This window comes from Pteropus medius, unplaced genomic scaffold (genome assembly GCF_902729225.1).
Source record: "Pteropus medius unplaced genomic scaffold, Ma_sr-lr_union100, whole genome shotgun sequence".
Classification (NCBI taxonomy): Eukaryota; Metazoa; Chordata; class Mammalia; order Chiroptera; family Pteropodidae; genus Pteropus; species Pteropus medius.
In genome coordinates this window covers 20,399,320-20,409,297 of record NW_024352785.1, presented here as the reverse complement: position 1 = coordinate 20,409,297, position 9,978 = coordinate 20,399,320, and the positions used below count along the sequence as shown (strand labels likewise).

Genomic DNA, 9,978 nt, shown 5'->3' with positions numbered 1-9,978 from the left:
ATCCCTTGCAGTGGCGCCCGCAAATACAGGCGGGCTCCCAAACCGATAAACACAGAGGAGAATAAGTAAGATGCGGTCCCCATGTTTTTCTTTCTATACCAAAATTTCAGAACCTTAAGGATCTTGGTGGAGTGACAAGATTTAAGGTCAAAACCAGGCGGAGGCGCTCTCGCTCTCCACACCTCAGAAGCCGAGCCCTCCGGCCTCTACAATCTGGCTCCCCGAATGCCCCCGTCCGTCACGCCCACTTCACGCTCCCGGACTCCACTGTCCAGGAGGCTTAGCGGCAACCCTGCTTCCAGGCGTCTCTTCGCTCAGAGCTAAACCAACAAAGCCGGCTCGGGACGCAGCGGGATGTTCATCGATGCCGGAGGCGGAGCTGGATGCTGGCACGGCCCCGCCGTTTTCCACCGAGGCCCGAACCTGAGAGCCTGGCTCGAGCTGCGGTGGGAGGCATTAGAGCTGCGTGCACCGGCTGCGGACTCGATCTCCACTGGGCTGCGCTTTGGGACGGGCGGACAGAGTCGTCTTGGGGCTCCGAGAAGACAAAAGACTTAAGGCCAAGGCTCCGTGCGGAGTCGCATCTGCGCTCTTGGCGACAGGGCCATGTCGGGGGTCTCGGCGGAAGGAGTCCACTTCCCAGAGGGCTCGGAGATACTGGTGACTGTCCTGGCGGGGTTGTGGGTAGCGACTGCAGAATCGAGAGGAGAGAACTGCGGGCTTTCACGGTGAGCCTTAAAATGGAGATAACTCCACACCTGATAGGTCTTTCTGAATAAAATGAGAAGCTGTCGTTTAAAAGCTCCAAGTGATTTTAGTGCCTCATTATTAATTGGAGATTGGAGTGGGGACCTGGTACACAGTTTTTTACCCTAGTATTTATCATTATTTCTTATAATAAAGCCCAAATCTGTAAGCTGAGTGCTAATGCTGATTTGAATGAAAGCATTCTGGCTGGTAAATAAAAAGCATATTGTCCTGAGAAGCCATTGTCCTGATTGGCAAGATAGAAGAAACAAAATTTGGAATGAGTGCACAAGGAAAAGTTAGATGTGAGAAAGTTGCAAGGAAGGAGAATGGCTTTGAAATGCAGAATTGTGCAGACCTGGAATTTAGGAACATTAGTGCTGGAAGGGCCACTTCCCCTGAGCCAAAGATCTTTGAGACAAAATGTACTTCTTAGTGTCAGAAATACAGAAATGGTAAGAAACCAACTGTATCAGTGTCATTCTAGCCCAAATTACGAGTTACTTGAATGGTCTCCACATCTTGTCTTTTTTCAATCCCTGCTATTCAAGACAGCCAAGATGAACTTTTAAATATTAAACCTGTTTGTTACTCTTCCCAGAACCCTTCAATGGCTACCCTCTGTCCTAAGTATAAGGTAAATTTTGCATAGTTTATAAAACCCTGCATAATCTGGCTCCGCTAATCCTGAATTTTTGCTGTCTCTTTATCATTCCCTACACTCAGATCACAGGTGCTGTTTAGTATCTCACACATCCCAAACTGCTGTTCCTTATGTAGGAGTGAAAAACTTTCCAATAAATCAGTCACAGGGAAGTGATATCTTCAGGCGCCAGCCCCCAGGAAAGCACTGACAGCCACAAGGATGCAGATAACGAAACTGCCTGCTAGGCCCTGTTTGATCTAAGAGTTCCCCGGAAACATTTGTCTTTGTGTAAGACGTTTACAGCCAACATCTGCTTTCTGTAATCTGCTTGCTTGCTTGTTCAGAAGACCACCAGGCTATGGTCTTAAGCTTTATAAGCTGCCTCCTCTGGAAGCTCGCGGCTGATCGATCTCCTCTGACCCTGCGTGGTAGACAGTCACCGGCCGGCTAATAAAGGCTCACAATTCATCTCAATTGGTTCCGTGGGTCTTAGAATTGATTGCACCACAACACTTAATCTACACATTCTGCTTAAAACATCATCCTTTAGATTTCGGGTCAAATGTTACTTCTTCAGAGAAGCCTTCCCTGACCCTCTTCCCCTTAATTCAAATTAATTTTCTCACAGAAACCTGTTATTCTCTCCATAGACTTGTCACAATTTGTAATTTTACATTTATTTTTGCTACTATTAAATGTCCATCTTCCTACTTGACTGTAAATTCCATGAAGACAAAGACGATACATGTTTTGTGCATCACTGTGCCACGTTTCAATCACAGAGCCTGATAAAGTTGAATGTTGAGAAGGTGCCATTTCACAATTATTCCTAACCTCAGCTAGGTTCTAGCATAATTTAGCAGTTATTTATCCATGGTTATCTCCTTTTAACCATGGTTGTCTCTTTTTCTGACTCAACAGCCATTCCAAATATTGCTCTCTTAAGCTCCCTACCTCTCACCAAGCCCCTCTTTTTAGTCAATGAAGTCACCACCATCTATTTCAAGGAAAATGAAAGGTTTTCAAGTGGGAACATATCCAACTGTTGTGATGGTTAATTTTATGTGTCTACTTGACCGAGCTAAGAAATGTCCAAATAGTAAAGCATTTCTGAGTGTCTGTGAGAATGTCTCAGGAAGACATTAGCATTTGAATTGATAGACTTGATGCAGGACAGGGCAAATTTCCCCAGGTGATGGGGAGCCCAAGTCCTGTACCGAGAGAAGAGAGTCCTTTGGCAGAGAGTGTGAAAAGAATTCAACACACGCCAAAGTTAGAGTCAAAAGGAAAGTTTACTAGAAAAGGGGTAACACTCCACAGAGTGCGGTCTCCTCTCAGAGGCGGATTGTGAGAGGGACATGGAAAGACACTGAGAGGGACGCTGAGTGTTCAGGGAATTCAGTTTATATGTCATTCTTTAGTTCCTATTTCCTTTGACATGGACATACAGTGAGGAAGGGGAAGAGTATGTAGCATGAAAAGGTAAGAATATGTAGAGTGAAAGACCTGCTGGCAGTTCCCAGCCTTCTTTAATCCTTGAGTTCCCTACAGTTTTAGCCAAAGGAATGACTCGGGGTCTGTTTCCCCTTCACAGGTGTGGAGAATGGGTTGTTAGTAACCCAACAGAAATCTTTCTTTGTTCTGAAGGTGTCCTCCTGGCCTGGCTGCAGGGCTGATTAGCGTACTGCAGTCTCTGGTTGTGGCTTGATTAACATTTTTAATTCTCTTGCCTCCTCCCTACATTAGACTAAATTAAGACAATTGTTCTCACCAATGCCAGTGGGCATCAATCAGTCCTTTGAGGGCCTGAATAGAACAAAAAGGCAAGTTTTCTCTCTGCTTGAGCTGAGACATTTCATCTACCCTTGGACACTTGTGCTCATGGTTCTGGGTCTTCTGGTTTGAACTGGGCCTTACACCATTGACTCCCTGGTTTTCAGACCTTTAGGCTTCGACTATAACTATACCACCAGCTTCCCTGGGCCTCCTTTGTAGTTGGCAGATTATGGGATTTCTCGGTTCCACAATTGCTTGAGCCAGTCCCTCATAATAAATTTCTTTGTAATACGGGCCATTATTTACAAAATGTGCTCACAGAACTTTTAATCACTTTATTTCCTTTTCCTGGGAGAAAGCCTCTCTCCCTCAAACTCGAGTAATTACCCTGAAGCTTGTAACTCAGGTTATTAAGTAACTCAGGTCCTATCAATAGTAAGAAAATTAATAGATACATGGTTTAAATAATAAGTTTACATCTTCTTCCTTTCTTTCTTGTCTAAGGACAGGGGCAGCATTTTGGCAGGATACATCCTCTGGAGGACAACCCAAAACCCCGTTCTGACTTAGAGAGGGAAAGAGCTCCATGAAACCCCAAAAGGCAGAGACTACGACCCTGCTCAGCAGGAAGCAGATACAGAAGAGATCTTCCGTTCCTCAACATCCATACTAATAAGAAAGTGTTCGTGGCCATTAGAAAAAATTAGGGGTTTCGGGTCCACTTGCAAAACGCTGAGGCCACCCTGTTCTAGAAAAGGCCCACCCCAGTCTGCCCACAATTAAGTAAGCCAAAAGGCATTTTTAGGCTGAGCCAGTGCCAGCACCAATAAACACTACTTCCTGCTTATTGCCTTGGTGTCCTGTGTCTCTGTCCGAGTATCCTGCAACATTTCCTAAAAAGTAACTTCCACAAAGAAACAGGTAGGCAGAGATTAGGTTCCAGTTTAAGCCGGTCACTTGCACCTGAGCCATGGAGCCCAGAATGAACCCCAACTCACGTGAGCCTCATTATGATGTAATGTATATGCCCGAAAGTTCATTAATTCATTAGACTGAATTCTGGGAATGAACATGTACAGAAAGTAAATGATTAGACACTGAGTCCTGTCAATCTTAGTTTTCAATCAAGGAAGCCCACTCCTCTAAGAAAAGTAACCACCCACAGTTAAGTAGGGATAAAAACCCCAAAGGCTTAGTTACCAGGCTTTTGAGCCACCCTTCTCTTGTTCAGCCCACTTCCACGTCTGGAAGTGTACTGTTGCTGTACTCTCCCTTCCAATAACTATTCTTTGCTGTTGTATTTCAGTGTCTTGCTCAATTCTTTGTTCAAGACATCAAGGGCCTGGACAACGAGCTGAGAGGGGAACAGAAACCCCACTCTCCAGTAACATTTTTATCTATCTATGTATATCCTATTGGTTCTGTTTTACTGGGGAACCCTTATACAACTTCCCTGTACTCAAATCTGAAGGCATGAAAGCACAGATTACCTTAAAGTTGTTTTTCCATAGGTGTATTTTAACTATACAGCCATGGTAGATAACATTAGTCAAAATCTTTGCTGTCCCTCCTGGCAGGAGGATTATACTTCCTTGCCCAGTTGAATTATGGGTTGTACCTATGACTTACAATAACCTTCTTGACAGAGATGTGCTTTTTTTTCCTATTTAAAAGTCAGTTTCTGGTCTACTATTTCTTTTCCCTCTGCCATGAGACTCGGAATGTCTCATATAAGACTATTCCATCAGTCTGTATTCCAGAGTGAAGACATGGACATGTAGAATGAGTAAGAAAGACACCTTGATTGTTGTCTCTGAGAATTTTCAGGTTGTTTGATTCTAGAGCATAAACTAGCCCCTCCAAGATGCTTTCTGAGCACTTTTAGGATAATACTTTTCAAATGCATGAACATTTGTTTTGTTTTAAATAATAAAGGAACATGTTTTTCTCAGGAAAAGTATCAACATGTTCCCCAACACAATCACAGTGCCCAGCTTTAGGTCATATAAGTTAGTTAAAAATATGAAAGTATAAATATCAGGTAAATTACAAAATTCTAGTAAGCACGATTAAATTAACAAGACATCTCTCATATGCTTTGCAGATATCCACAATATCACTCCTGTTCATGCTATACTCACAAAGATAGTCAATAGACCATGACTAAAGCACGTCTCAGCTTGAATCTAAAAACTACAGGTAGAGAACACACAATTTACAAGCTATTCAGAAATAATACAGGAGTGGTTATTACAGTATTATAATGAAAAGCAGACTGTATTGTGAATCCTACTGTTTTTACTGATTCTAATATGTATAATTTTATTATTTACATTTTCATAGCTCCAAAACCCAGAAGTAATGTACAATTATTGTTGGCTGGTGTCAGTGGTGCGTAGTCATCATGCTTGTACCAGTAGGAAGGCACACCAAAATGGGTGTGGAAGAAAACAGCTTGGAAGAAAATCCCAGAGACAATAGTGGAGTATACTTAAGAATCGCCTTATTACCTTATTACATAATACAAGAGTATTATATACTCTTGGTTTCAAGGAAACAATACAGGGTGGAAAAACATGGGCACAGACAACATTGCATGGAAAAATGATTCAGAATAGGATTCTGAATATGAAGAGTTTAGCAATACCTTAACCATTTTATTTTCTTTATATTTTCCTTTTTATATAAGAGGCATGTATTACTTTTAAATGTATGATTAAAATTATGTCTAAATAAGTCTAAAAGAGATCTATTAATATTATGAAAAGATCAAAGTAATAATAAGTTTTATTCATAATTTAGTTTTCAGTGTTTTTTCTTTATTCGTGGCGCAGAAAATAATTGTGCATCTTGCAAAACCAAGAAGAAACCAAGAAGTAAAGAGGACTGTTTTCAGGGCTATTTATATAAATACTTAGGAATTATAAAGTAGGTATCTAAGGGAAAGTCCAGGGGACTAGAATCTTTTAATGTTTCACAGAAGGATGAACCCTATGACTGCCAGCCCCCAAACATCTCCAACTCGATCCCAATGCCTGGACTCCCTAGGCCTCCTATGGGCTGCAGATGACCCATCAAAGTAAAAGTGATATCCTTGGATGTGTTTCCCCGATCTCCAAGGAGCTCATACAAGAAGGTGGACACTATACAAGGGCATAAGTAGTAGAGAAAACTGATACCTTCTGCCTCATCTCTACAAATAGGTTCTGTAGATATTATTAGTAGTTTTGCTATATCTGATTCTCTGCATCAGCTTCTCTCCAAATGGAAAAATGACCCTGTGCTCTTTCTTTTATTCCCTCTCCCTGAATGTTTTCTCTATTCTATTAACCTAAAACAAGAAAACTCAAACTCAAAGATGGAAGGTCCAAAGTAGGAAAGGGCAGGTGCCAGGTGATCACTGGAAGCATCTTGCACATTCAGCATAGAAATTCTTCACCCCTGATGAATTTCACTGTCCAGGTTGTTGCTTTGAACTCTAAAGAATGATTAACTGCATGAGTTTAAAAGTGCATTTATATCTAGAAGGGAATATGTATATTTTTAAATCAATAAATAAAAAGTATCCTGACATAAGTCAATTAATTACATCAATTATTTACATTATTATCATTATCTTTAACTTTTCCACATGTACTTTTTAATCCCCTCCCTCTTGCATCTTTCCCCTTACCCTCCAATCTGACAACCATCAAAATACTCTGTATCTATGAGCTTGTTTCTGTCGTTTATTTGTTTATCCTGTTCTCTAGATTCAATGTATGACATTTGTCTTTCTCTGTTAGCCTTACTCCACCCAGCATAAGACCTTTTAGGTCTATCCATGTTGTTGCAGATGGCAAGATTTCATTCTTTTTTTATGGCTGAGTAATATTCCATTGTATATTTGTACCACCTCTTCATTATTCATTCATTGACGGACACCCAGGTTGCCTCCATATCTTGACTATTGTAAATAATGCTGCAATGAACATATAAATGCACATGTCCCGTCAAAGTAGTTTTTTGGGTTTCTTTGGATAACTACCCAGAAGTAGGATTACTGGGTCCTTCTCTGTCTCTTGTTACAGCCTTTGTCTTAAAGTCTATTTTATCTGGTATAAGTATTGCTATCCCAACTTTCTAAATTCATTTCAATTTTCATGAAACATCTTTTTTGCCTTTACTTTCAGTCTGTGTGTGTCTTAGGTCTGTGTTCTTTAAAAAAAATAATCAATGGCATGAAAAACAAAGGCAGGCGAAGAAAGGCACCAGGTTAAAGGAAACTAAAAAGACATGAAAACTAAATGTAATGCATAATCCTGGGTTGGATGTTGAATTAGAAGAATTCTATAAAAGATGTTATTGGGACAATCTGTAAAATCTAAATATATGTAAATATTATGTAGTTATTGTATTAATGTTAAATTTCCAAGATTTGATCATCCTACTGTGATTACATAAGAGAATGCCTCTGTTCTTTAGCATAATACATGCTAAAATTTGTCATGATACATGCTAATGTGTTAAGTGTCATGATGTCTATAACTTATTCTCAGATGATTCACAAAATGGCAATAATAATATAAATAATATGTATATACATATATGACTGTGTGTTTATGAATATATGTATATGTGTGTATATGTGTATATATGTGTATGAATTCATATAACTAAAAGCAAATATAATAAGATATTTTTTAAAACTAGTAAATCTAAGTTGGAAGAATATGGGAATTCATTTGCTATTCTTGCAATTTTTCTCTAGGCTAGTTACATTTTTATAAAAGTTAGAAATTCTGGCTCACAATATATTTCTATAATTATAGAGTAAAATAAAACTTCAAGAATTTCCATTAATTTCTGTGACCGAGCCATCCTTTCTTATTTCTTTGCATGGTTTATAATATTTTGTTGAAAATGAACATTTTGAATATTATAATGAAATAACTCTGAAAATCTGATTCTCCCCCTTCTTCAGGGTTATTTTGGTTGCTTGCTGTAGGTTGCAGCAGACTGTTTAGTGTTTTTTCTAAATTTTTTTTTTGTAAAGTCTTTGTTCTTTGTACTGTGTGGTTTCTGATGTCTCTGTTCCTTTAGCTTATATTCAGCTAAAGTCTTAACAGAGATTTTCTTGAATATGAGGAGCCAAAAAGAGAGAGAATATTTTGAGAAAGAAACCAAAGATGAAATTGATGTTCCATACCTGGAAATGTGGAATATATGGACTATATTCAATGTAAGCCAAGAATCTGGAGAGGGAACACCAGTTGTGGTTTCCTTCTAAATCAGCTCTATAGGTATTTGAAATGAAGGGAATATTGAGCTCTCCCCTAGAGTAACCGATCTGCAATCTTCTTTCTTTCCTGCTATTCATTCCTCCCTCCCTTCCTTCCTTCTTTCTTTCCTTCCATAAGGATGTTTTAAAAATGCACATTAAATTTATAGCTAATACCTGTTAGTATTATTGGAGAAATTGTTTTACAAAAAGAATTTTACAGCAAAGTAATGTTTAAGGATATAGAAACAGAAAAATACCAGGGAAGTTGCACATAATTACATCAGCTTTGATTTTGTCTGAGATGTTCGATTATGGATAATTTTGTTTTCACATCAAAATCTCCTGTATTTGGAATAATTTCTTTCAAAAAACACTTTTTTTACTCTTTAAGAGTAAAAAACAGTCATCCTCGCAGGTACTACTCAAACACATTCTTGTGTGAAAGGCCAGAAGGAAGAGACACTCAAGTTCCTGATACAAACCCCCATCCTGACTATCTCGCCTCAGCAGTTTTCCTTTCGTGTTGTGCTTTGTCGTGTGTCAAAATCTCTTCAGATATGAGACTGGTGCCTCCCTATTCTCTGACCCACCCCTCAGCTCCTAAAAGAGTGCTTGGACATCCTGGAACATTGTGTGTTATCTTATGATTATGTGAATGTTTGTGAAATAAATTAGGAAAACAGCTCTAAGAGTCACTTTAAAGAGGAGAAACCATTCAGAAGCAAGCAACCCACACAGATAGCAGAGTCCTACAGCAGCACCCATGTTTCTCCTTATAGAAGACCCAGGAAGGTCAGTACTGGCTCCAGGAAAGCTCCAGGCATCTGAACATAGGGAAAGAAGGAGGGAGGGTCAAGCATGACCATCCAGAGGCAGCTGATATAGGGAGTCAGTTCTGCAAGTCATCTCCAGGCCTGGGAATGCAGCTAGGGAGAAAGATAACAGGTCGGGTCCCCAGGCCACTTTTGTATATTTGGAGTGGGACTTGGCTCCAGCTCAGAATCCAGAATGTTCTCAAATGCACACTCCTGGGAAGACAATTGACTATGAATGTTTCCTTTCTTTTGCTCTCCCTCCCACCCTGCTCCCCACTTTTCCCTGGGTGGGTAGAATTTCCCCTTGCTCCTGCTGATCTTTGAGACAGCTCCCGTCAAAGGGAACTCTCCCTGTCCCACCTTACTTTCCTTTTGAATAAAACTTTGGCCAGGTGGCTGCTTGGAATCTGAAGTCCAGAAGGGGCTGGACCAGCAGAGCAGTTGGGAGGATGGCCAGTGCCTCAAAATCACAGGGAGAGCAGATTGTTTGTGAATATCGAAGGCAAGTATTCCCCGAGCCCCCCAGGTTTACCTCTACTTTATCCAACTTATCATCTTCCTTTATATATTTCTCTAATAAAAGGACAAGAAACCCAGAGGAAGTCCCAAACCATCTGGATGCGTGAATAGCAAATATTGAACTATGCAACTGAGAAGTGAGGAAGCATATGTGAAATATACAAAAGATTGGTGCTTGTGACTTCATTGCCCAAACAGCAGCACATCTGACT

The 9,978-nt window shown here is 40.2% G+C and overlaps 1 long non-coding RNA gene across 1 annotated transcript; it reads left to right on the top strand.

The window, feature by feature from the left end:
• The first annotated feature begins 249 nt into the window (after positions 1-249).
• LOC120590933 (uncharacterized) lies at positions 250-4,025 on the top strand. Its single transcript, XR_005649813.1, has 2 exons — positions 250-728; positions 3,674-4,025. It is a non-coding gene; the product is annotated as an uncharacterized LOC120590933 (long non-coding RNA).
• Positions 4,026-9,978: the final 5,953 nt, after the last annotated feature.